The 26,734-nt window shown below is 46.8% G+C and overlaps 1 protein-coding gene and 1 long non-coding RNA gene across 2 annotated transcripts in view; both read right to left on the bottom strand.

Annotated features, from left to right (window-relative positions):
• The window catches only part of OPTC (opticin), an 809,828-nt gene that overhangs the window by 739,172 nt on the left and 43,922 nt on the right, over positions 1-26,734 (bottom strand). The gene's annotated exons all lie outside the window — the stretch shown is intronic.
• LOC143818156 (uncharacterized) lies at positions 10,960-11,803 on the bottom strand. Its single transcript, XR_013224347.1, has 4 exons — positions 11,750-11,803; positions 11,453-11,510; positions 11,313-11,371; positions 10,960-11,058 (listed from the first exon to the last, which is right to left on the bottom strand). It is a non-coding gene; the product is annotated as an uncharacterized LOC143818156 (long non-coding RNA).

The raw sequence follows: 26,734 nt of genomic DNA, 5'->3' as shown, positions 1-26,734 counted from the left end.
CGTAGAGGAGGTTTTTGGGGCCTTGCAGCGCCATTTACGGCTGTCTGCACGGTCTCCGTGTGAGTGCAGCTCGCCCTGTTGTCTGTGTGCAGCCACAGCCGGTTGTATCCAGCTCAGGGTGGTTCACTGACTCACACAGTTCTATCCATTCCATTGTCCTTTTTTGCAAATAGTGCAGGCTGCTGCACATTTTTTCAAATAATTCCTATTAGTGGCTTTCCACCCATATCCAGCTAAATTGTGGAAAAACACTACATAGGATAACGTAGAGGAGGTTTTTGGGGCCTTGCAACGCCGTTTACAGCTGTCTGCACGGTCTCCGTGTGAGTGCAGCTCGCCCTGTAGTCTGTGTGCAGCCACAGCCGGTTGTATCCAGCTCAGGGTGGGTCACTGACTCATACAGTTCTATCCATTCCATTGTCCTTTTTTGCAAATAGTGAAGCCCGCTGCACATTTTTTCAAATAATTCCTATTAGTGGCTTTCCACCCGTATCCAGCTAAATTGTGGAAAAGCACTACATAGGATAACGTAGAGGAGGTTTTTGGGGCCTTACAGCGCCGTTTACGGCTGTCTGCACGGTCTCCATGTGAGTGCAGCTCGCCCTGTAGTCTGTGTGCAGCCACAGCCGGTTGTATCCAGCTCAGGGTGGTTCACTGACTCATACAGTTCTATCCATTCCATTGTCCTTTTTTGCAAATAGTGAAGCCCGCTGCACATTTTTTCAAATAATTCCTATTAGTGGCTTTCCACCCGTATCCAGCTAAATTGTGGAAAAACACTACATAGGATAACGTAGAGGAGGTTTTTGGGGCCTTGCAACGCTGTTTACGGCTGTCTGCACGGTCTCCATGTGAGTGCAGCTCGCCCTGTAGTCTGTGTGCAGCCACAGCCGGTTGTATCCAGCTCAGGGTGGTTCACTGACTCATACAGTTCTTTCCATTCCATTGTCCTTTTTTGCAAATAGTGCAGGCCGCTGCACATTTTTTCAAATAATTCCTATTAGTGGCTTTCCACCCGTATCCAGCTAAATTGTGGAAAAACACTACATAGGATAACGTAGAGGAGGTTTTTGGGGCCTTGCAGTGCCGTTTACAGCTGTCTGCATGGTCTCCGTGTGAGTGCAGTTCGCCCTGTTGTCAGTTCAGCCCCCCAAAAATAAATAAATAATAAAGTTCACCAAACACACCACTTTACAGTTGTGTAGGCCACATTAGCTCATATTAAAGTCTAGTCCACACTTTAGAAAATTAGTGTTTCTTATACCTGTTAGGAGCTGTTCAGGAATAAGCACACTAAGCCGTTAGTACTTTTCTGCTTATCTTTATTAGTCAACCAAGATGAAGAAGGCAGGGAGTAAGGCACGTGGGCGTGGGGGCGGAGCAGGGAGAGGACGTGGGTATTCTGTGCCTGCTGCGGGCACCGGTGACTCATCATTACCCAGTTTCAGCAGGGAACAGTCCTTCATGTGCAGCTTTGTCGGAGAGCGCCGTACACCGCTGCTGCGTGAAGACCAAATTGAAGCCGTTGTCGGATGGATGGCAGCTAACGCATCGACTTCAATTAGTGCCACATCCTCTCAGACACAGAGCACTGGAGAGCACCCATCTGTCTCTTCGCCACCTGATAATTGCCCAGGCAGACAGAGAGCCCAGGACAGGAGCCGTCTCTACTTCTGTTCTCTGAATCTCTTGGCTTGGAAACAGGGGGCCAGCCAAGCAGCATTGGAGAAATGGAAGAAGAGGCAGTATGCAGTGATGCCCAACAGCTTTTTCTCTCTGAGTCTGAAGAGGCGGGTGGGCCAGTGCCTCCGGTCACCACACCGCAGAACGCATCCGCTGATAACACTCAGGTGCCACTTTCTGGTGCGTGCTGTGCTGCTGAGACTACCCAGGAGGAGCAGTTGGTGGAAGAGGGTAGTGTAGATGATGAGGTCCTTGACCCATCGTGGCGTGAGGGACAGGAAGGTGGTGGGAGCAGCTCTGAGGAAGAGATTCCCCGAATGGGCCAAAGAGGGAGAGGGAGGGGGAAGACTGCGGATCCTGTAGCCTCCACTTTGGCACCCATTAGGAGCATGTCTCTTCCAAAAGCCAAAAAGGGCGCTCCCAAGACTTGCAGTGCCTGGTCCTTTTTTGACACAGTTGCAGATGACATTTGCTATGTCAAATGCAAGGTGTGTCATCATAAAATCAAAAGAGGGAAAAATGTCAGCAACCTCAATACCTCCAACATGTGGAAATATGTGCGGACCAGGCACGCAGCGGAGTTACAAAAACACACTGAAGACCTAGGCCAACCAACAGCGGCAGCTACCACCTCTTCAGCTCGTTTTGCCTCTTCCTCCAGCTCACACACAGCTGGTTTGGCTTCCTCCCAGGATCGCCATGGAAGAACCTCTGGCACTGTTGTCCAGAGACCCACTGTAATTCCACCCGCAGCACCACGTTCCCAGTCATCCTCACACTCCCAGCCCAGTCTACAGCCATCGGTATTATAGGCATGGGAGAAAAGGCGGCCTTTCTCGGCAAACCACCCACGAGCACAGGCTCTGACTGCAGGCTGTTGTGATTCAGTTATTTGGCTCCCCCAGTGGTCGCTTTTGGTACTGGTGTCTTGTGAGCTTTTCACCTGTTTCTATCAGGATGTGGGAGTTTCATATTTAGCCTTGTTCCTCAGTCATTCCAATGCCGGCCATCAATGTAACCAGAGTCTTTCTGTTGCATGTACCTGCTCCCAGTCTGCTGATCAGCTAAGTTGGACATTTCTGTCCTTAGTCTATTTTTGTATGTTTTGTCCAGTTTGCAGTTATGTGATTCTCTGCAGCTGGAAGCTCTTGTGGGCTGAAATTGCCACTCCGGTGCCATGAGTTGGCACATGAGTTTAAGGTAATTTCAGGATGGTTTTTGATAGGGTTTTGTAGCTGACTGCGTAGTCCAATATTGTATTCTTCTGCTATCTAGTTAGTGGGCCTCGCTGTGCTAAATCTGTTTTCATACTACGTTTGTCTTTTCACCTTAACTCACCGTTATTATATGTGGGGGGCTACTATCTCCTGTGGGGAATTTTCCTCTGGAGGCAAGCCAGGACTGTGTTTCATCTATTAGGGGTAGTTAGTCCTCCGGCTGGTGCGAGACGTCTAGCGAAAACGTAGGCACGTTCCCTGGCTACTTTTAGTTGTGTGTATAGGTTTAGCATCGCGGTCAGCTCTAGTTTCCATCACCCGAGAGCTTGTCCGTTTTTCTATGTTTCTGATGTTCCCCTGCCATTGGGAACCATAACAGTATGGCCGGCCTACATGTTTAATCTATGGGCTGAAGCAGGAGAGAAAAAGGAACTGTGTGGATTTTTTTTTTTTTTCTCTGAAGTTGCACTCCAGCTCTAATTGCAGTCTCCTGCTTTCCTCTCCTCTTAACCCCTGAATGGCTCAGATTTTATCTGTTGAAATATGGATCTCCAGAGTCTGGCTACAAATTTGAATAATCTTGCTGCTAAAGTTCAGAATATACAAGATTTTGTTATACATGCTCCTCGGTCTGAACCTAAAATTCCTTTACCAGAGTTTTTCTCCGGAGATCGATCTTGTTTTCTGAATTTTAAATACAATTGTAAATTGTTTCTTTCTCTGAGATCTCACTCTGCTGGAGATCCTGCACAGCAGGTTAAAATAGTGATTTCAATATTGCGGGGTGACCCTCAAAATTGGGCATTTTCATTGGCGCCAGGGGATCCTGCGTTGCTCAATGTGGATGCGTTTTTTCTGGCCTTAGGGTTGCTTTATGAGGAACCTAATTTAGAGATACAGGCTGAAAAGGCCTTGATAGCCCTCTCTCAGGGGCAAGATGAAGCCGAAATATATTGCCAAAAATTTCGAAAATGGTCTGTGCTTACTCAGTGGAATGAGTGCGCTCTGGCGGCAAATTTCAGAGAAGGTCTCTCTGATGCCGTAAAAGACGTCATGGTGGGGTTTCCTACGCCTACGGGTCGGAATGAGTCCATGACAATGGCTATTCAGATTGATCGGCGTTTACGGGAACGCAAACCTGTGCACCATTTGGCGGTGTCTTCTGAGAGGGTACCAGAGAGTATGCAATGTGATAGTTTTCTGTCCAGAAGCGAACGACAGAATTATAGGCACAAAAATAAGTTGTGCTTCTATTGTGGGAATTCAACTCATGTTATATCAGCATGCTCAAAACGAACAAACAAAGTTGCTAAATCCTCTGCTATTGGCACTTTGCAGTCCAAGTTTATTTTGTCTGTGACTTTAATTTGTTCGTTATCTTCTATTGTCGCGGATGCTTATGTGGATTCTGGTGCCGCTTTGAGTCTTATGGATTGGTCCTTTGCCAGGCGCTGTGGGTTTGATCTAGAGCCTCTGGAAGTCCCTATACCTTTAAAGGGTATTGATTCTACACCATTGGCTAGTAATAAACCACAATACTGGACACAAGTGACTTTGCGTATGACTCCAGACCATCAGGAGGTGATTCGCTTCCTTGTGTTGTTTAATCTACATGATGTATTAGTGCTGGGATTGCCATGGTTGCAAACCCATAACCCAGTTCTTGACTGGAAAACAATGTCTGTATTAAGCTGGGGATGTCAGGGAAATCATGGGGGCGCACCTTTGGTTTCCATTGCTTCATCTATTCCCTCTGAGATCCCGGCTTTTTTGTCTGATTATTGTGATGTTTTTGAGGAGTCTACTCTTAATTCTCTTCCCCCTCACAGAGATTGTGATTGCGCCATAGATTTGATTCCTGGCAGTAAATTTCCTAAGGGTCGTTTATTCAATCTGTCTGTACCTGAACATGCTGCTATGCGAGAGTATATTAGGGAGTCCTTGGAAAAAGGACATATTCGTCCTTCTTCGTCTCCTTTAGGAGCAGGGTTCTTTTTTGTAGCCAAAAGAGATGGTTCTTTGAGACCTTGTATTGATTATAGACTCTTAAATAAGATCACAGTCAAATATCAGTATCCTTTGCCATTGCTGACAGATTTATTTGCTCGCATTAAGGGAGCTAAGTGGTTCTCTAAGATTGATCTTCGCGGTGCGTATAATTTGGTGCGAATTAAGCAGGGGGATGAGTGGAAAACCGCATTTAATACGCCCGAGGGCCATTTTGAGTATTTGGTAATGCCTTTTGGTTTGTCAAATGCCCCTTCGGTCTTTCAGTCTTTTATGCACAATATTTTCCGTGAATATCTGGATAAATTCATGGTTGTGTATCTGGATGATGTTTTGATTTTTTCGGATGACTGGGAGTCTCATGTTCAACAGGTTAGGAAGGTTTTTCAGGTTTTGCGGACCAATTCTCTGTTTGTAAAGGGTGCAAAGTGTGTTTTTGGGGTTCAGAAGATTTCTTGTCTGGGGTACATTTTTTCCCCTTCTTCTATTGAGATGGATCCTGTTAAGGTTCGGGCAATTTGTGACTGGACGCAGCCGACTTCTCTTAAGAGCCTTCAGAAATTTTTGGGCTTTGCTAATTTTTATCGTCGATTCATAACTGGTTTTTCTAGCGTGGTCAAGCCTTTGACTGATTTGACTAAAAAAGGTGCTGATGTTGCCGATTGGTCTCCTGCTGCTCTGGAGGCCTTTCGAGAGCTTAAGCGCCGCTTTTCTTCTGCCCCTGTGTTGCGCCAGCCTGATGTTTCACTTCCTTTTCAGGTGGAAGTTGATGCTTCCGAGATTGGAGCGGGGGCGGTTTTGTCACAGAAAAGTTCAGATGGTTCAGTGATGAGACCTTGTGCGTTCTTTTCTCGAAAATTTTCACCCGCCGAGCGAAACTATGATGTTGGTAATCGGGAGCTTTTGGCGATGAAATGGGCATTCGAGGAGTGGCGTCATTGGCTTGAGGGTGCTAGACATCAGGTGGTGGTCTTGACTGATCACAAGAATTTGATTTATCTTGAGTCGGCCAGACGTCTGAATCCTAGACAGGCGCGCTGGTCGTTGTTTTTCTCTCGGTTTAATTTTGTGGTCTCGTATCTGCCAGGTTCTAAAAATGTGAAGGCTGATGCCCTTTCTAGGAGTTTTGAACCTGATTTCCCTGGTGATTCCAAACCTACGGGTATCCTTAAGGATGGGGTGATATTGTCTGCTGTCTCCCCTGACCTGCGACGTGCTTTACAAGAGTTTCAGGCGGATCGGCCTGATCGTTGTCCGCCTGGTAGATTGTTTGTGCCGGATGAGTGGACCAGTAGAGTCATCTCGGAGGTTCATTCTTCTGCGTTGGCAGGTCATCTGGGAATTTTTGGTACCAGGGATTTGGTGGCTAGGTCCTTCTGGTGGCCTTCCCTGTCTCGGGACGTGCGTACTTTTGTGCAGTCTTGTGATGTTTGTGCTCGGGCCAAGCCTTGTTGTTCTCGGGCTAGTGGATTGTTGTTGTCCTTGCCTATTCCTAAGAGGCCTTGGACACACATCTCTATGGATTTTATTTCTGATCTCCCTGTTTCTCAGAAAATGTCTGTCATCTGGGTGGTGTGTGACCGTTTTTCTAAGATGGTTCATTTGGTACCTTTGCCCAAGTTGCCTTCCTCATCTGAGTTGGTGCCTCTGTTTTTTCAGAATGTGGTTCGGTTGCATGGTATCCCGGAGAATATAGTTTCTGACAGGGGATCTCAGTTTGTGTCCAGATTTTGGCGGGCGTTTTGTGCCAGGATGGGCATTGATTTGTCTTTTTCATCTGCATTTCATCCTCAGACGAATGGCCAGACGGAGTGTACTAATCAGACCTTGGAGACTTATTTGAGGTGTTTTGTGTCTGCTGATCAGGATGACTGGGTCACCTTTTTGCCGTTGGCAGAGTTTGCCCTTAATAATCGGGCCAGTTCTGCCACTTTGGTTTCCCCTTTCTTTTGCAATTCGGGGTTCCATCCTCGTTTTTCATCTGGTCAGGTGGAATCTTCGGATTGTCCTGGAGTGGATACTATGGTGGACAGGTTGCATCGTATTTGGGGTCAGGTGGTGGACAATTTAAAGTTGTCCCAGGAGAGGACTCAGCATTTTGCTAATCGCCATCGTCGTGTTGGTCCTCGTCTTCGTGTTGGGGACTTGGTTTGGTTGTCTTCCCGTTTTGTCCCTATGAGGGTCTCTTCTCCTAAGTTTAAGCCTCGGTTCATCGGTCCTTATAGGATTTTGGAAATTCTTAACCCTGTGTCTTTTCGTTTGGACCTCCCAGCATCCTTTGCTATCCATAAAGTTTTCCATCGGTCGTTATTGCGGAGGTATGAGGTGCCAGTTGTGCCTTCTGTTGAGCCTCCTGCTCCTGTGCTGGTTGAGGGTGAATTGGAGTACGTGGTGGAGAAAATCTTGGACTCCCGTGTTTCCAGACGGAGACTTCAATATCTGGTTAAGTGGAAGGGCTACGGTTAGGAGGATAATTCTTGGGTTTCAGCTTCAGATGTTCATGCCTCTGATTTGGTCCGTGCCTTTCATAGGGCTCATCCAGATCGCCCTGGTGGTTCTTGTGAGGGTTCGGTGCCCCCTCCTTAAGGGGGGGGTACTGTTGTGATTCGGTTATTTGGCTCCCCCAGTGGTCGCTTTTGGTACTGGTGTCTTGTGAGCTTTTCACCTGTTTCTATCAGGATGTGGGAGTTTCCTATTTAGCCTTGTTCCTCAGTCATTCCAATGCCGGCCATCAATGTAACCAGAGTCTTTCTGTTACATGTACCTGCTCCCAGTCTGCTGATCAGCTAAGTTGGACATTTCTGTCCTTAGTCTATTTTTGTATGTTTTGTCCAGTTTGCAGTTATGTGATTCTCTGCAGCTGGAAGCTCTTGTGGGCTGAAATTGCCACTCCGGTGCCATGAGTTGGCACATGAGTTTAAGGTAATTTCAGGATGGTTTTTGATAGGGTTTTGTAGCTGACTGTGTAGTCCAATATTGTATTCTTCTGCTATCTAGTTAGTGGGCCTCGCTGTGCTAAATCTGTTTTCATACTACGTTTGTCTTTTCACCTTAACTCACCGTTATTATATGTGGGGGGCTACTATCTCCTGTGGGGAATTTTCCTCTGGAGGCAAGCCAGGACTGTGTTTCATCTATTAGGGGTAGTTAGTCCTCCGGCTGGTGCGAGACGTCTAGCGAAAACGTAGGCACGTTCCCTGGCTACTTTTAGTTGTGTGTATAGGTTTAGCATCGCGGTCAGCTCTAGTTTCCATCACCCGAGAGCTTGTCCGTTTTTCTATGTTTCTGATGTTCCCCTGCCATTGGGAACCATAACAGCAGGCATTGCCAAACTTCTGTCACTGGAAATGCTGTCATTCAGGCTGGTGGAGACTGACAGCTTCCGTGACTTGATGTCATTGGCAGTCCCACAGTACAATGTGCCCAGCCACTTTTATTTCAGCAGGCAAGCTGTCCCTGCCCTGCACAAGCATGTGGAGGGACACATAAAACACGCGCTACTGAACGCCGTCAGTAGCAAGGTCCACCTCACCACCGATGCGTGGACCAGTCACCATGGACAGGGGTGATACCTTTCCCTCACTGCCCATTGAGTTAATGTTGTTGAGCAGGGTACAGATCTTGAGAGTGGCGCTGTATGTGTTCTGCCAACTCCAAGGATTGCAGGAATCCAGTCTGTACACATTGACTCCTCCTCATACCCCAGTTCCTCTGAATCAGCGCTGCAGGAGCCATCACAGACTACCTCCAAATGGACCCGTGAACGCTTACCTGTTACGAGCGATATGAGCACAGCCGTGGCCAAACGTCAAAAGGCCGTCTTGAAATTAATTTCTTTGGGGAATCGAAGCCACACAGCGCAGGAGCTCTGGAATGCCATCAAGCAGGAGAGCGATGTGTGGTTTGTGGCAGCGAATCTCCAGCCAGGCATGGTAGTGTGTGATAATGGCCGAAATCTTGTGGCAGCTCTGGGCCTCGGCAACCTCACTCACATCCCATGTCTGGAACATGTGCTCAACTTGGTCGTGCAGAGTTTTTTGAGGGACTATCCGGATCTTGATGCACTGCTGCACAAGGTCCGCCTAGAGTGTGCTCACTTGCGGCGTTCCAGCATGGCAAAATCGCGCATTGCAGCTCTGCAGAGCCGATTCCGCCTTCCGGAACATCGCATCATATGTGACCTACCTACCAGGTGGAATTCCACGTTTCATATGTTGGAGCGGTTGTGTGAGCAGCAGCAAGCAGTAATGGAGTACCAGCTGCATCATGCGCAAAGAAGTCGCACTCCGCGCCGTTCAGACTTCACAACCACAGAGTGGGTCACTATGAAGGACGTCTGCCAGGTTTTGTGTCCCTTCAATTATTCCACGCAGATGGCGAGTGCAGATGATGCACTAGTCAGAATGACTGTCCCCCTTATCTGCCTGCTTGAAAAATCACTGCAAGCGCTAAGGGATGATGTTGTGGAAGAGGTGGAGGATGAGGATTCACCATTTCTATCATCTTTTGGACAGTCAGCGCCACGTGGTTCCTCACAAACGCGTAGGCAGGGGACACTTTGTGAGGAGGATGAGGAGGAGTAAATGGAGGAGGAAGACATCGTTCCAGAGGAGGGAGTTACACAATTGTCCAGTAGTCAGTGTGCACAGCGAGGGTGGGGTGATGACGAGCGGGCAGAGATCACGCCTCAAGCAGGGGACAGCGTTTCTTGGCCAGTTGGCAGTCTGCAGCACATGGTTGATTACATGCCGCATCGCCCACATTCTCAACATGTCTGATTATTGGGTGTTCACCCTCCTCGATCCTCGTTACCGGGACAACGTACAAAGCCTCATCACACCGTTGAAGCGGGAGCGTAAAATGCGGGAGTACCAAGACACACTGGTGAATTCCATCATCTTCTCCAGTCCAACTGAGAGAAGTGCTGCTAGTGCTTTACAAAGCAGCTCAGTGCATCCAGGCAGTGGAGGAGGCTCTGCACAAAGAGGGAGCAGAAGCAGTGCCTCTGCCCAAGGCAAGACCAGTATGGCCCAACTGTGGCACAGTTTTGTGTGCCCGCCACAAATGTCTACACCATCACTGACGGCGCCAGTCAGCAGGAGGCAACGGTTCCGTCAGATGGTGACAGACTACATGTCTTGCCCTCTTACTGTACTCCCAGACGGCTCTTCCCCTTTCAAGTTTTGGGTCTCTAAGCTGGATACATGGCCAGAGCTAAGCCAGTATGCATTGGAGGTGCTGGCTTGCCCTGCGGCTAGTGTATTATCGGAACGCGTCTTTAGTGCTGCAGGTGGTGTACTAACAGACCGTCGCATGCGACTATCCTCCGATAACATTGACCGGCTTACTTTCCTGAAAATGAACCAGGCCTGGATCTCGCAGGAATTTGCCACTCCTCTTCCTGATTAAATAATTGGGTGACTGTCTACAGTATCCAGGTCTCCTGTTGTGTACATCTTTCTACCACCTGAACTGTAATTCCTGGGCTCCAACACCGCCAGTTGAGGCTAAGAAGTGCTGTCTGCACAGTCAAAACATATGACCCAGTGTTATTGGGTGTCAGTAACGTCAGCTGATCCCGAGCTGTGTAGCCAGCAATGTGTCCTGCGACCGCCACGCTGACACAACAACTGAAATGTAAGGGAACCTATCCCACCCCCCCAGGCATTTGTTACTGAAATAGCCACCTTGTGCAGCAGTAATGCTGCACAAGGAAAAGGTAACTATTTTTGTTTAGCTCCTTGCACACGCAGAACTTAACACTTTTAAAGTGTGTCCACTGATACCGTAAAACCATCCCGGAGGTGGGACTTTCCTTTGTAATGTGACGCAGCACACCCATCACTCCTACCCCCTTAGCGCCGTGCGCCGCCTCCTCCGCGTTGTTTAATTCTGTCCCGGAGCCAGCGCTGTTATGTTATCCCTTGGCCAGGCACACTTTGCGGTGCCCGTCTTCTGACATCATTTGGTGTCAGTAAAATTTAGAAGACACCGCACACTCTTAATAGATATTTATGCAAATTGTGCAAAATTTATTCAATATAACACTACGCGTTAGTGACACATGGGAGCAATGTACAATTATAAGATAAGCGACCACTTGTAGTAACAATTGACGTTTCGGCTCTCCTGAGCCTTACTCATAATATTGCTACAAAAACACAAAAAAAACAGAACAAGGGTAAATAAACATAACAAAAAATATATACATATATACAGCATCCGTGCATGATGAAATGATAGAGAATAGTATGCCAAGGTAAAAGATGGATGGCAAGCAACTAAACAAATATACAAGCACCAAGGATGCACCGAAGTGAATAGAACTCCTAGAGTCATAACAAACGTGAGCAAAAAAAGGAGGTAAAGAGGTCGTAAGGAAGCAGAACAATAGGCACTCGTTACCTTAGTGAGGCAATGGTAGGTACACATAGCGAATTTCTTGCTTACAGGTATAAGTGGTGCTAAAAAGATAGACAGGAGGTAAGTATAAGTACAGTGTCTCAATATAAAGAATCCTTGAAAAGGGGAGCCTGGATCAATACCTATTAGCTGATAAGGCGGTGTATGACCAGTCGTGGTATGCTGCCCTGTGTGCGGAACCTATGTTGTACCGAAGTAAAAAAATCATAAGAAATGCTGTACGTAAAATGTAGAGGTGAGTGGGAGTAAAGAGTAAAGATTAAATGAAAGGCTGCCCAGGAATTGACGGGAGGGGAAGCACAGAGTCCATGCAACCAATTGGAAACCCTGTATGGAGAGCGGTCACCCTGCCTGCATTTTAAGTGTCCCATGACAAGAAATATGGAAACAGAGGATATGGGGGGAGTGTCCCACTATACCTGGGGTGGTTGTCTTGTAAAGCGGCGCTCCCGCGCCTTGCAGATGCCAGCGTGCCCAGGAGGAGAAGGTGGGACAGTTAAATAGCGGCGGAGACCGCCGGACCGGAAGTGCGTCATCCGGACCGGAAGTACCGCCGCATGGAGCAGAGAGGAGATACTGCGCATGCCTGAGTGTCACATAGCTACCTGTGTTAGTATGGAGCCCTGTGGTGAACGCAAAGTATAATGCCAATGCTCATACAGGTGTAAATATAAATATAAGGGAATATTCGGACTAGCTATATGGAGGTTTGGTATAACTGCAGGATGTTGGCATTGCCTGTGTAACACTATAATAGCCCTACTAGTGCGACCCCTAGTGGTAGCCAGGTTGCACTCAGGGCATGTCGGTGAACCTAAAAATAGGTGGCTAGGCTGTATAGTATGGAGTCCGGAGGAATTACGGGATCCTGGCATTGATAGGGCATGGACCAAGCACGGGATAGGTGGTATGAGTAATCATGGACTAGAAAAATAAAAGACTAGAAAAATAAAATAAAAATAGATAAAAATAAAAATATAAATAGCAAAATAACTGCATGAATAAATAAGATTTGTGTAAATGAGTGGACCATTACTAGAAAATATTCGACTGAAAAATTAAAGAAGAAACATTGATTATAATGCTGTTGAAAAAAATAAAGGATAAAGTTGAAAAATAAAAATAAAAATAAAATGAAATAATGCAAATAAAATTAAAAATAAAATATGAAAATGTAAAAATAAAGTAATACAATGAAATGAAGTTGAAAATAATGAAAATAAAAATAAAAATTAAATATAAAAGTAAAAATGCAAAAATGATAAAAAATGCAAATAAATAAAAAAATAAAAAATAAAAAATAAAAAATGAAAAAATGAAAATAAATAGATGATGGAAAAAATAAAGAGGGGGGGGGTTTGAGTAATCACTCACCTCTATGTAGAGTTATCAACGGGTCTGGAAAAAACAGAATATAGTTAGTACTACAACTTAACACACCTGCCAATCAATTTCTCTATTGAGTCCCCTAGGGGCCAAAGTATCCAAAGTGTGTATCCAGAACGTCTCCCTGGCTTTCAGTAATTTGATATGGTTGCCCCCTCTTCTGGGACGTGGAACCTGTTCGAGTATTTGAAATTTTAATTGGGCTACAGAATGTTTAAATGTGACAAAATGGTCAGGGATAGGCAGCCATGTTTTGCTGCAGCGGATAGTTGACTTGTGGCTAGCGATCCGATCCTTCACGTGTTGGGTAGTTTCTCCCACATAAAGGAGGCCGCAGGGACACTTAATCACGTAGATGGCAAAGTTAGTATTACAGGTAAAGAAACCCTGAATAGGATACGATTTCCCTGTCCTAGGGTGGGTGACCATATCGGACCTGATAACGTTTGAACACGCTGCACAATTGAGGCAGGGAAAAGTGCCACGCCGTTGGCTGGCCAAAAGCCTCTGTGTAGTCCGTGGTTGAGTACTCCCAATGTCAGCCCGTACTAGCTGATCCTTGATGTTTTTTGGTCTTCTTGTGCTCATCAATGGTGGTGATTGAAAAGGTTCCACTGAGGGGTAAGCCTTGTGTAAGAGGGACCAATGTTTTCTAATTACGGAATATATTTTGGGCATAAAAGGATGGTGCGTATGCACAAAGGGTAAACGCTCCTTGGGCCGCTCCCGGGGGGGGAGGGGGATATGGGGAATTGATGCGTAGTTTTTCCTGGTCCAAGAGTTTTGAAGGATATTTTCTTTCCTGGAATTTGAGGGCCATAGTGTCCATTCTGTCCTGGCGTAGAGCAGGATCAGTGACAATACGAGAGACTCTCTTAAATTGCGACCGTGGAAGGCTATTTTTGGTTGTTTTAGGATGGCAGCTAGAATAATGCAACAAGTTGTTGCAATCCGTGGGTTTGGTAAATATGTCAGTAGTGAGATTGCCATTGTCACCTTTTATAACCCAGGTGTCCAAAAAGGAAATTTTCTGAGCATCATAATGGATAGTAAATTGAAGCCCTGGGGAAATAGAATTGAGGTATGTAAAGACGTGGTGCAGAGTGTCTGCTGTCCCTGTCCAAATGAAGAAAATGTCATCAATATAGCGAACATAATTGGTGACGTAGGTTAGGAATAGCTCATTGTCATAGATGTACTCGATTTCGAACTGATTCATAAATGCATTTGCATAAGCTGGGGCTACGTTTGAGCCCATTGCGGTCCCACGCGTTTGGACATAGTACGTGTCCTGGTATAGAAAAAAATTTTCATAGAGTACCAGTGTGAGGAGTTCAAGACAAAGTTGGGAGGTTCTTTTGGGCATATCAGATTTCTCAAGTAGAGATTTAGTGGCTGCAATACCCTTCACATGTTCAATGGAAGTATATAGACTGTTGACATCGAGCGTTACCAGGAGGCTATGAGCAGGGATGCAACGAAGGCCTTTGATGATTTCAAGAAATTGTCCTGTATCTAATAGAAAAGCCCTAGTGGTTTTTACCAGTGGAGTAAGGACTTTCTCCAGAAAAACGGAAAGCGGTGAAAGGATGGAGTCTGTGGAGGCCACAATGGGCCTACCTGGGGGATTAATAAGGGATTTGTGTATTTTGGGTAACACGTAGAAGACAGGTGTGATGGGGTGCTGATTCTGAAGAAAGGTGGCTGTTTTTTGATCAATTGTGTTATCCTGGAGAAAGGGGTTAATAAGATCCTGGATTTTTTTCCTGATCCTAAAAGTAGGGTCACTAGAAATGATTTGGTATGTCTCCGTATCTGAGAGCTGTCTAGTGATTTCATTACAGTACTGGATCCGATCCATCACTACCACAGCGCCCCCTTTATCTGCGGGTTTTATTATAATGCTCTTGTTTGAGCGGAGAGTGTCCAAAGCCTGTTTCTCGACTACCATGAGGTTTCTATGTGTAGGGTAAAATCCAAGGCGCTGTTCATGCGCAAGGGATTTGATTTCACGATCCACCAAGGAAATGAAAGTCTCTGTGGCGTGATAGGTGTGAGGAGGAGAGAAGGTACTTGGGTTGTGGAGTCCCAAGGTAGAAATAGAAAGCTCAGGAGTCATGCTTCCTTGAACCAAGGAGCCACCACTCGATTGAGCCTGAGGCATGGTACAAAAGTGAGTTTTTAACCTTACAGATCGATAGAACCGTTGTAAATCCTTGTCAAGCTGGAACGCGTCCCATTTAGGCGTAGGACAGAAGGATAAACCCTTCTGCAGTACTGTCAGTTCTGCAGGGGAGAGGGAGTAGCTAGAGATGTTTATCACCAAGTTGTGTGCACTCAGTCAATTTGGAGGGTGAGGTGCAGGTGTCATGGACAGAAGAGTCCCCGTATAAGTAAACGAAGAGTCGATTCATTCAGCTCGGGCAGCGACTCATCGATAAGTGCAGGCAGACCGCGTTTTTTTCACAAGGGACGCAGGGGAGGGCACAACAACGCAGACCAACAAGAAGGTCACGGCGAAAGAATGGCAACGAGATCCCAGGTGAGCCATCGAACTTGGTGATAAACATCTCTAGCTACTCCCTCTCCCCTGCAGAACTGACAGTACTGCAGAAGGGTTTATCCTTCTGTCCTACGCCTAAATGGGACGCGTTCCAGCTTGACAAGGATTTACAACGGTTCTATCGATCTGTAAAGTTAAAAACTCACTTTTGTACCATGCCTCAGGCTCAATTGAGTGGTGGCTCCTTGGTTCAAGGAAGCATGACTCCTGAGCTTTCTATTTCTACCTTGGGACTCCACAACCCAAGTACCTTCTCTCCTCCTCACACCTATCACGCCACAGAGACTTTCATTTCCTTGGTGGATCGTGAAATCAAATCCCTTGCGCATGAACAGCGCCTTGGATTTTACCCTACACATAGAAACCTCACGGTAGTCGAGAAACAGGCTTTGGACACTCTCCGCTCAAACAAGAGCATTATAATAAAACCCGCAGATAAAGGGGGCGCTGTGGTAGTGATGGATCGGATCCAGTACTGTAATGAAATCACTAGACAGCTCTCAGATACGGAGACATACCAAATCATTTCTAGTGACCCTACTTTTAGGATCAGGAAAAAAATCCAGGATCTTATTAACCCCTTTCTCCAGGATAACACAATTGATCAAAAAACAGCCACCTTTCTTCAGAATCAGCACCCCATCACACCTGTCTTCTACGTGTTACCCAACATACACAAATCCCTTATTAATCCCCCAGGTAGGCCCATTGTGGCCTCCACAGACTCCATCCTTTCACCGCTTTCCATTTTTCTGGAGAAAGTCCTTACTCCACTGGTAAAAACCACTAGGGCTTTTCTATTAGATACAGGACAATTTCTTGAAATCATCAAAGGCCTTCGTTGCATCCCTGCTCATAGCCTCCTGGTAACGCTCGATGTCAACAGTCTATATACTTCCATTGAACATGTGAAGGGTATTGCAGCCACTAAATCTCTACTTGAGAAATCTGATATGCCCAAAAGAACCTCCCAACTTTGTCTCGAACTCCTCACACTGGTACTCTATGAAAATTTTTTTCTATACCAGGACACGTACTATGTCCAAACGCGTGGGACCGCAATGGGCTCAAACGTAGCCCCAGCTTATGCAAATGCATTTATGAATCAGTTCGAAATCGAGTACATCTATGACAATGAGCTATTCCTAACCTATGTCACCAATTATGTTCGCTATATTGATGACATTTTCTTCATTTGGACAGGGACAGCAGACACTCTGCACCACTTCTTTACATACCTCAATTCTATTTCCCCAGGGCTTCAATTTACTATCCATTATGATGCTCAGAAAATTTCCTTTTTGGACACCTGGGTTATAAAAGGTGACAATGGCAATCTCACTACTGACATATTTACCAAACCCACGGATTGCAACAACTTGTTGCATTATTCTAGCTGCCATCCTAAAACAACCAAAAATAGCCTTCCACGGTCGCAATTTAAGAGAGTCTCTCGTATTGTCACTGATCCTGCTCTACGCCAGGACAGAATGGACACTATGGCCCTCAAATTCCAGGAAAGAAAATATCCTTCAAAACTCTTGGACCAGGAAAAACTACGCATCAATTCCCCATATCCCCCTCCCCCCCGGGAGCGGCCCAAGGAGCGTTTACCCTTTGTGCATACGCACCATCCTTTTATGCCCAAAATATATTCCGTAATTAGAAAACATTGGTCCCTCTTACACAAGGCTTACCCCTCAGTGGAACCTTTTCAATCACCACCATTGATGAGCACAAGAAGACCAAAAAACATCAAGGATCAGCTAGTACGGGCTGACATTGGGAGTACTCAACCACGGACTACACAGAGGCTTTTGGCCAGCCAACGGCGTGGCACTTTTCCCTGCCTCAATTGTGCAGCGTGTTCAAACGTTATCAGGTCCGATATGGTCACCCACCCTAGGACAGGGAAATCATATCCTATTCAGGGTTTCTTTACCTGTAATACTAACTTTGCCATCTACGTGATTAAGTGTCCCTGCGGCCTCCTTTATGTGGGAGAAACTACCCAACACGTGAAGGATCGGATCGCTAGCCACAAGTCAACTATCCGCTGCAGCAAAACATGGCTGCCTATCCCTGACCATTTTGTCACATTTAAACATTCTGTGGCCCAATTAAAATTTCAAATACTCGAACAGGTTCCACGTCCCAGAAGAGGGGGCAACCATATCAAATTACTGAAAGCCAGGGAGACGTTCTGGATACACACTTTGGATACTTTGGCCCCTAGGGGACTCAATAGAGAAATTGATTGGCAGGTGTGTTAAGTTGTAGTACTAACTATATTCCGTTTTTTCCAGACCCGTTGATAACTCTACATAGAGGTTAGTGATTACTCAAACCCCCCCCTCTTTATTTTTTCCGTCATCTATTTATTTTCATTTTTTCATTTTTTATTTTTTATTTTTTATTTTTTTATTTATTTGCATTTTTTATCATTTTTGCATTTTTACTTTTATATTTAATTTTTATTTTTATTTTCATTATTTTCAACTTCATTTCATTTTATTACTTTATTTTTACATTTTCATATTTTATTTTTAATTTTATTTGCATTATTTCATTTTATTTTTATTTTTCAACTTTATCCTTTATTTTTTTCAACAGCATTATAATCAATGTTTCTTCTTTAATTTTTCAGTCGAATATTTTCTAGTAATGGTCCACTCATTTACACAAATCTTATTTATTCATGCAGTTATTTTGCTATTTATATTTTTCTTTTTATCTATTTTTATTTTATTTTTCTAGTCTTTTATTTTACTAGTCCATGATTACTCATACCACCTATCCCGTGCTTGGTCCATGCCCTATCAATGCCAGGATCCCGTAATTCCTCCGGACTCCATACTATACAGCCTAGCCACCTATTTTTAGGTTCACCGACATGCCCTGAGTGCAACCTGGCTACCACTAGGGGTCGCACTAGTAGGGCTATTATAGTGCTACACAGGCAACGCCAACATCCTGCAGTTATACCAAACCTCCATATAGCTAGTCCGAATATTCCCTTATATTTATATTTACACCTGTATGAGCATTGGCATTATACTTTGCGTTCACCACAGGGCTCCATACTAACACAGGTAGCTATGGTGACACTCAGGCATGCGCAGTATCTCCTCTCTGCTCCATGCGGCGGTACTTCCGGTCCGGATGACGCACTTCCGGTCCGGCGGTCTCCGCCGCTATTTAACTGTCCCACCTTCTCCTCCTGGGCACGCTGGCATCTGCAAGGCGCGGGAGCGCCGCTTTACAAGACAACCACCCCAGGTATAGTGGGACACTCCCCCCATATCCTCTGTTTCCATATTTCTTGTCATGGGACACTTAAAATGCAGGCAGGGTGACCGCTCTCCATACAGGGTTTCCAATTGGTTGCATGGACTCTGTGCTTCCCCTCCCGTCAATTCCTGGGCAGCCTTTCATTTAATCTTTACTCTTTACTCCCACTCACCTCTACATTTTACGTACAGCATTTCTTATGATTTTTTTACTTCGGTACAACATAGGTTCCGCACACAGGGCAGCATACCACGACTGGTCATACACCGCCTTATCAGCTAATAGGTATTGATCCAGGCTCCCATTTTCAAGGATTCTTTATATTGAGACACTGTACTTATACTTACCTCCTGTCTATCTTTTTAGCACCACTTATACCTGTAAGCAAGAAATTCGCTATGTGTACCTACCATTTCCTCACTAAGGTAACGAGTGCCTATTGTCCTGCTTCCCTACGACCTCTTTACCTCCTTTTTTTGTTCACATTTGTTATGACTCTAGGAGTTCTATTCACTTCGGTGCATCCTTGGTGCTTGTATATTTGTTTAGTTGCTTGCCATCCATCTTATACCTTGGCATACTATTCTCTATCATTTCATCATGCACGGATGCTGTATATATGTATATATTTTTTGTTATGTTTATTTACCCTTGTTCTGTTTTTTTTGTGTTTTTGTAGCAATATTATGAGTAAGGCTCAGGAGAGCCGAAACGTCAATTGTTACTACATGTGGTCGCTTATCTTATAATTGTACATTGCTCCCATGTGTCACTAACGTGTAGTGTTATATTGAATAAATTTTGCACAATTTGCATAAATATCTATTAAGAGTGTGCGGTGTCTTCTAAATTTTACTTATACGGGGGACTCTTCTGTCCATGACACCTGCACCTCACCCTCCAAATTGACTGAGTGCACACCAATTATACCTTATTGATCATTTGGTTTCAGGCTGGCTGCGCCTGTGCGGCCGCGCTGGCCGAGATCCAGCCTCGCAGTGTCTTCTGATTTAATCACACTGCGGGCCTGGGATCCATGGGCATGCGCAGTGCATATCTTCATCTCAGGCTGTCACTCATCTCCCTCCGCCTTCTTCAGACTGTGCGCCGTCAGCTGATCCCTAATAGCATGCCACGGCCGTGACACCGCACGGAAGCCGGAGGGAGGGGAGTGAGAGGCGAGGATATGCACTGCGCATGGCCACGGATCCCAGGCCCGCGGTGGGATTACATTAGACGACACTGCAAGGCGGGATAAGGGCCAGCGCGGCCGCACAGGCGCAGCCAGCCTGACACCAAATGATGTCAGAAGATGGGCAGCGCTAAGTGTGCCTGGCCAAGGGATAACATAACAGCGCAGGCCCCGGGACTGAATCAAACAATGCTGAGGAGGCGGCGCACGGCGCCAAGGGGGTAGGAATGATGGCTGTACTGCATCACATTACAAAGGAAAGTCCCACCTCCGGGACGGTTTAACGGTGTGAGGGGACACATTTCATAAGTGTGTAGTTCAGCCTTTGAAAGGAGCATAATTAAAAGAGCCACCTTTTCCTTTTGCATAATTAGTGCTGTACAAGATGGCTCTTTCAGCAACAAACGCCTGGGGTGGGGGTTAAAGGTTCCCTTTCAACTTTCTCCAGTGCAGGCTTCGGCCTACACTCTGCTACTCCTGCTGACCCCGGGCTCTAACACCCCCAGTTGGCGCCCGGAAGTGCTGGCTGCACAGAGCCAAACACCTCGCCAATGTGTCAGTGGGGTTCAGCAATGCCAGCTGTTCCCCTGCTGTGTAGCCGGCATCGTGTCCTGCAAACGCCACACAGACACAAAGCTGCCGCCAGTGCAGGCTTCGGCCTACACTCTGCTCCCTCTCCTCCTGCTGTCCCTGGGCTCTAACACCGTCAGTTGGTGCTTGGAAGTGCTGGCTGCACAGAGAAAAACACCAGCCAATGTGTCAGTGGGGTTCAGTAACGCCAGCTGTTCCCCTGCTGTGTAGCCGGCATCGTGTCCTGCAAACACCACGCAGACACAAGAACTGAAATTGAAGGGAACCTGTCCCCTCCCTCCAGGTGTTTGTATGTATAACAGCCACCTTGTACAGCAGTAATGCTGCATTTGTACAAGGTGTCTCATTAAGTTACTCTCCTTGCACACGCCGAACGCAACACGTCTAAAATGTGTCTCCTGAGACCGTTAAACCGTCCCTGAGGTGTGACTTTCCTTTGTAATGACACGCTGCAACCCCCTTGGTAGCGCTGCCCGTCTTCTGACCTCATTGTTTGGCTGGCTGCGCCTCTGCGGCCGCCCTGCCCGACACAGCGCCCCTCGGTGTCTTATTTATTTTGACTGCGAGGGTGTGATTGACGGGCATGAGCAGTGCATATCTTCGCCTGTCACTCATCTCCTTCCGCCTTCTTCAGACTGTACGGCTTCATGGCCGTGGCATGCGATAAGGGATCAGCTGACGCCGCACAGTCTGTAGCAGGTGTAAGGACACGAGTGAGAGGCGAACATATTTACTGCGCAAGGCCATGAATCCCAGCCCCACAGTGTGATTTAAGGAAAAGACACTGCAGGGCTGGGATTCATGGTCAACGCGAACCGCACCGGCCGACATAAAATGATGTCAGAAGACGGGCAGCGCTAACAGCGCATGGCCAAGGGATAGCACGACAGCGCAGACTCCTGTACAGCTAATAACGACGCTCAGGAGGCTGCGCCCAGCACCAAGGTGGGATTTTTGACAGCTGTGCTGTGTCTCATTAAGAAGGAAAGTCACGCCTCCAAGACAGTTTGCGTCTGCAAGATTCAAAACTTAAAGAGCAACCTTTGACTTGTGCAGCATTACAGCTGCACAAGGTGTGGCTCTTCTAGTTTGTAACACCTGAGGGGGGGTTAAAGGTTACCTTTAAAATTGGTTCAATTAGGCTTCGGCCTACACTCTGCTCCCTCTCCTCCTGCTGACCCTGGGCTTTAACACCGCCAGTTGGCGCCCGGAAGTGCTAGCTGCACAGAGAAAAACACCCGCCAAGGTGTCAGTGGGGTTCAGCAACGCCAGCTGTTCCCCTGCTGTGTAGCCGGCAACGTGTCCTGCAAACGCCACGCAGACACAAAGCTGCCGCCAGTGCAGGCTTCGGCCTACACTCTGCTCCCTCTCCTCCTGCAGTCCCTGGGCTCTAACACCGCCAGTTGGCGCCCGGAAGTGCTGGCTGCACAGAGAAAAACACCAGCCAATGTGTCAGTGGGGTTCAGTAACGCCAGCTGTTCCCCTGCTGTGTAGCCGGCATCGTGTCCTGCAAACGCCACGCAGACACAACAGACCTCCAAATGCCTCCAATGCAGGCTTCGGCCTACACTCTGCTCCCCCTGCTGACCCTTTGCTCCAACCCTACTAGTTGGGGCTCTAAGAAGACAAGCTTGAATAGGTCCCCATCCTGGTTCCAGTACCGTCAGCTGGTTCCGGGCAGAGCCTTTGGCTTAGGTGCCTCCCTCTGGGTATCCGAGTTCCACCAACGTCAGGTGGTCCTTGGTAATGCTTTCAGGCACGGGTACCTCCTGCTTAGTAACCGGGTTCCAGTAACGTCAGCTGGTCCTCGGTAGTTCCATTGGCTCTTGGACCTTCGGCTACCCATCCGGGTTCCAGTACCGTCAGCTGGTTCTCGGCAGTGTCTTTTGCTCTTGTACCTTCTGCTCCCCATCCTGGTTCCAGTACCGTCAGCTGGTGCCGGGCAGAGCCTTTTGCTAAGGTGCCTCCCTTTGGGTATCCGAGTTCCACCAACGTCAGGTGGTCCTTGGTAGTGCTTTCAGGCACGGGTACCTCCTGCTTAGTAACCGAGTTCCAGTAACGTCAGCTGGTCCTCGGTAGTTCCGTTGGCTCTTGGACCTTCGGCTACCCATCCGGGTTACAGTACCGTCAGCTGGTTCTCGGCAGTGTCTTTTGCTCTTGTACCTTCTGCTCCCCATCCTGGTTCCAGTACCGTCAGCTGGTGCCGGGCAGAGCCTTTTGCTTAGGTGCCTCCCTTTGGGTATCCGAGTTCCACCAACATCAGGTGGTCCTTGGTAGTGCTTTCAGGCACGGGTACCTCCTGCTTAGTAACCGGGTTCCAGTAACGTCAGCTGGTCCTCGGTAGTTCCATTGGCTCTTGGACCTTCTGCTCCCCATCCTGGTTCCTGTTGTGAAATTGGATTTTGGGCTCCCCCGGTGGCCACTGGTGGAATTGAACTGGTGTGCATCATCCCCTCTGTTCACCTGTTTCCATCAGGATGTGGGAGTCGCTATTTAACCTTGCTCCTCTGTCACTTCCATGCCGGTCAACATTGTAATCAGAAGCCTTTCTGTGCATGTTCCTGCTGCTAGACAACTTCCAGTTAAGTTGGACTTTTGTCCTCGTTTGTTTTTGCATTTTGTTCCAGTTCACAGCTTTAGTTTCGTTTCTGTGTCTGGAAAGCTCTTGTGATCTGAAATTGCCACTCTGATGTTATGAGTTAATACTAGAGTCTTAAAGTAATTTCAGGATGGTATTTTGATAGGGTTTTCAGCTGACCATGAAAGTGCCCTTTCTGTCTTCCTGCTATCTAGTAAGCGGACCTCAATTTCGCTAAACCTATTTTCATACTACGTTTGTCATTTCATCTAAAATCACCGCCAATATATGTGGGGGCCTCTGTCTGCCTATCGGGGAAATTTCTCTAGAGGTGAGCCAGGACTATATTTTCCTCTGCCAGGATTAGTTAGTCCTCCGGCCGGCGCTGGGCGTCTAGGGATAAAAAACGTAGGCAACGCTACCCGGCTACTGTTAGTTGTGCGGCAGGTTTAGTTCATGGTCAGTTTAGTTTCCATCCTTCCAAGAGCTAGTATATATGTTTGCTGGGCTATGTTCTCTTGCCATTGAGAACCATAACAGTTTGACCGGCCCGGAAAGGGTTAAATTAATTGACAGAGAAAGGAGAGAAAAGAGAAGTCTGCTGAAGATTTTTTTTTTTTTTTCCCCTTCCCTTCAGTTCTGAGTGTGCTTGTAATTGAATCTCTTGCAAGTCTGCCTATATTGCAGCCTTTCTCTCTCTCTCTCTCCTTCTAATCCTGGAATGGCTCTGTGTTCACCTGTTTAAAATGGATATTCAGAGTTTAGCTGCAGGTTTGAATAATCTCACCACGAAAGTTCAAAATTTACAAGATTTTGTTGTTCATGTTCCTATATCTGAACCTAGAATTCCTTTGCCTGAATTTTTCTCGGGGAATAGATCTTGCTTTCAAAATTTCAAAAATAATTGCAAGTTGTTTTTGTCCCTGAAATCTCGCTCTGCTGGAGATCCTGCTCAGCAGGTCAGGATTGTGATTTCCTTGCTCCGGGGCGACCCTCAGGATTGGGCTTTTGCATTGGCTCCAGGGGATCCTGCGTTGCTCAATGTGGATGCGTTTTTTTTGGCCTTGGGGTTGCTTTATGAGGAACCTCAGTTAGAGCTTCAGGCGGAAAAGGCCTTGATGTCCCTATCTCAGGGGCAAGACGAAGCTGAAATATACTGCCAGAAATTCCGTAAATGGGCTGTGCTTACTCAGTGGAATGAGTGCGCCCTGGCGGCGAATTTCAGAGAGGGTCTCTCTGATGCCATTAAGGATGTTATGGTGGGGTTCCCTGTGCCTGCGGGTCTGAATGAGTCCATGACAATGGCTATCCAGATCGATAGGCGTCTGCGGGAGCGCAAACCTGTGCACCATTTGGCGGTGTCTACTGAGAAGACGCCAGAGAATATGCAATGTGATAGAATTCTGTCCAGAAGTGAACGGCAGAATTTAAGACGAAAAAATGGGTTGTGCTTCTATTGCGGTGATTCAACTCATGTTATATCAGCATGCTCTAAGCGTACTAAGAAGCTTGATAAGTCTGTTTCAATTGGCACTTTACAGTCTAAGTTTATTCTATCTGTGACCCTGATTTGTTCTTTATCATCTATTACCGCGGATGCCTATGTCGACTCTGGCGCCGCTTTGAGTCTTATGGATTGGTCCTTTGCCAAACGCTGTGGGTATGATTTGGAGCCTCTTGAAACTCCTATACCCCTGAAGGGGATTGACTCCACCCCATTGGCTAGTAATAAACCACAATACTGGACACAAGTAACTATGCGGATTATTCCGGATCATCAGGAGATTATTCGCTTTCTTGTGCTGTATAACCTACATGATGTGTTGGTGCTTGGATTGCCATGGCTGCAATCTCATAACCCAGTCCTTGACTGGAAAGCTATGTCTGTGTTAAGCTGGGGATGTAAGGGGACGCATGGGGACGTACCTGTGGTTTCCATTTCATCATCTATTCCCTCTGAGATTCCTGAATTCTTGACTGAATATCGTGACGTTTTTGAAGAACCTAAGCTTGGTTCATTACCTCCGCACCGGGAGTGCGATTGTGCCATAGATTTGATTCCGGGTAGTAAATACCCTAAGGGTCGTTTATTTAATCTGTCTGTGCCTGAACATGCTGCTATGCGAGAATATATAAAGGAGTCCTTGGAAAAGGGACATATTCGTCCTTCGTCATCTCCCTTAGGAGCCGGTTTTTTCTTTGTGGCTAAGAAAGATGGCTCTTTGAGACCGTGTATTGATTATCGGCTTTTGAATAAAATCACGGTTAAATATCAATATCCGTTGCCACTGCTGACTGATTTGTTTGCTCGCATAAAGGGGGCCAAGTGGTTCTCTAAGATAGATCTCCGTGGGGCGTATAATTTGGTGCGAATTAAGCAGGGGGATGAGTGGAAGACCGCATTTAATACGCCCGAGGGCCACTTTGAGTATTTGGTGATGCCTTTTGGTCTTTCAAATGCCCCTTCAGTCTTTCAGTCCTTTATGCATGACATTTTCCGTGATTATTTGGATAAATTTATGATTGTGTATCTGGATGATATTTTGATTTTTTCGGATGACTGGGACTCTCATGTCCAGCAGGTCAGGAGGGTTTTTCAGGTTTTGCGGTCTAATTCCTTGTGTGTGAAGGGTTCTAAGTGCGTTTTTGGGGTTCAAAAGATTTCCTTTTTGGGATATATTTTTTCCCCCTCTTCCATCGAGATGGATCCTGTCAAGGTTCAGGCTATTTGTGATTGGACGCAACCCTCTTCTCTTAAGAGTCTTCAGAAATTTTTGGGCTTTGCTAACTTTTATCGTCGATTTATTGCTGGTTTTTCTGATGTTGTTAAACCATTGACTGATTTGACTAAGAAGGGTGCTGATGTTGCTGATTGGTCCCCTGCTGCTGTGGAGGCCTTTCGGGAGCTTAAGCGCCGCTTTTCTTCCGCCCCTGTGTTGCGTCAGCCTGATGTTGCTCTTCCTTTTCAGGTTGAGGTCGACGCTTCTGAAATCGGAGCTGGGGCAGTTTTGTCGCAGAGAAGTTCCGATTGTTCCGTGATGAGACCTTGTGCCTTTTTCTCGCGTAAATTTTCGCCCGCCGAGCGGAATTATGATGTTGGGAATCGGGAGCTTTTGGCCATGAAGTGGGCTTTTGAGGAGTGGCGTCATTGGCTTGAGGGGGCTAGACATCAGGTGGTGGTATTGACTGACCACAAAAATCTAATTTATCTTGAGTCCGCCAGACGTCTGAATCCTAGACAGGCGCGCTGGTCGTTGTTTTTCTCTCGGTTTAATTTTGTGGTGTCCTACCTGCCGGGTTCTAAGAATGTTAAGGCGGATGCCCTTTCTAGGAGTTTTGAGCCTGACTCCCCTGGTAACTCTGAACCTACAGGTATCCTTAAGGATGGAGTGATATTGTCTGCCGTTTCTCCAGACCTGCGGCGGGCCTTGCAGGAGTTTCAGGCGGATAGACCTGATCGTTGCCCACCTGGTAGACTGTTTGTTCCTGATGATTGGACCAGTAAAGTCATTTCTGAGGTTCATTCTTCTGCGTTGACAGGTCATCCTGGAATCTTTGGTACCAGGGATTTGGTGGCAAGGTCCTTCTGGTGGCCTTCCCTGTCTCGAGATGTGCGAGGCTTTGTGCAGTCTTGTGACGTTTGTGCTCGGGCCAAGCCTTGTTGTTCTCGGGCTAGTGGATTGTTGTTGCCCTTGCCTATCCCGAAGAGGCCCTGGACGCACATCTCGATGGATTTTATTTCGGATCTTCCTGTTTCTCAGAAGATGTCTGTCATCTGGGTGGTGTGTGACCGTTTCTCTAAG

The sequence above is a fragment of the Ranitomeya variabilis genome, chromosome 3 (genome assembly GCF_051348905.1).
Source record: "Ranitomeya variabilis isolate aRanVar5 chromosome 3, aRanVar5.hap1, whole genome shotgun sequence".
In the NCBI taxonomy this organism is placed as follows: Eukaryota; Metazoa; Chordata; class Amphibia; order Anura; family Dendrobatidae; genus Ranitomeya; species Ranitomeya variabilis.
Note: the sequence above shows the minus strand (reverse complement) of the source record. Positions and strands in the feature narration are given on the sequence as shown.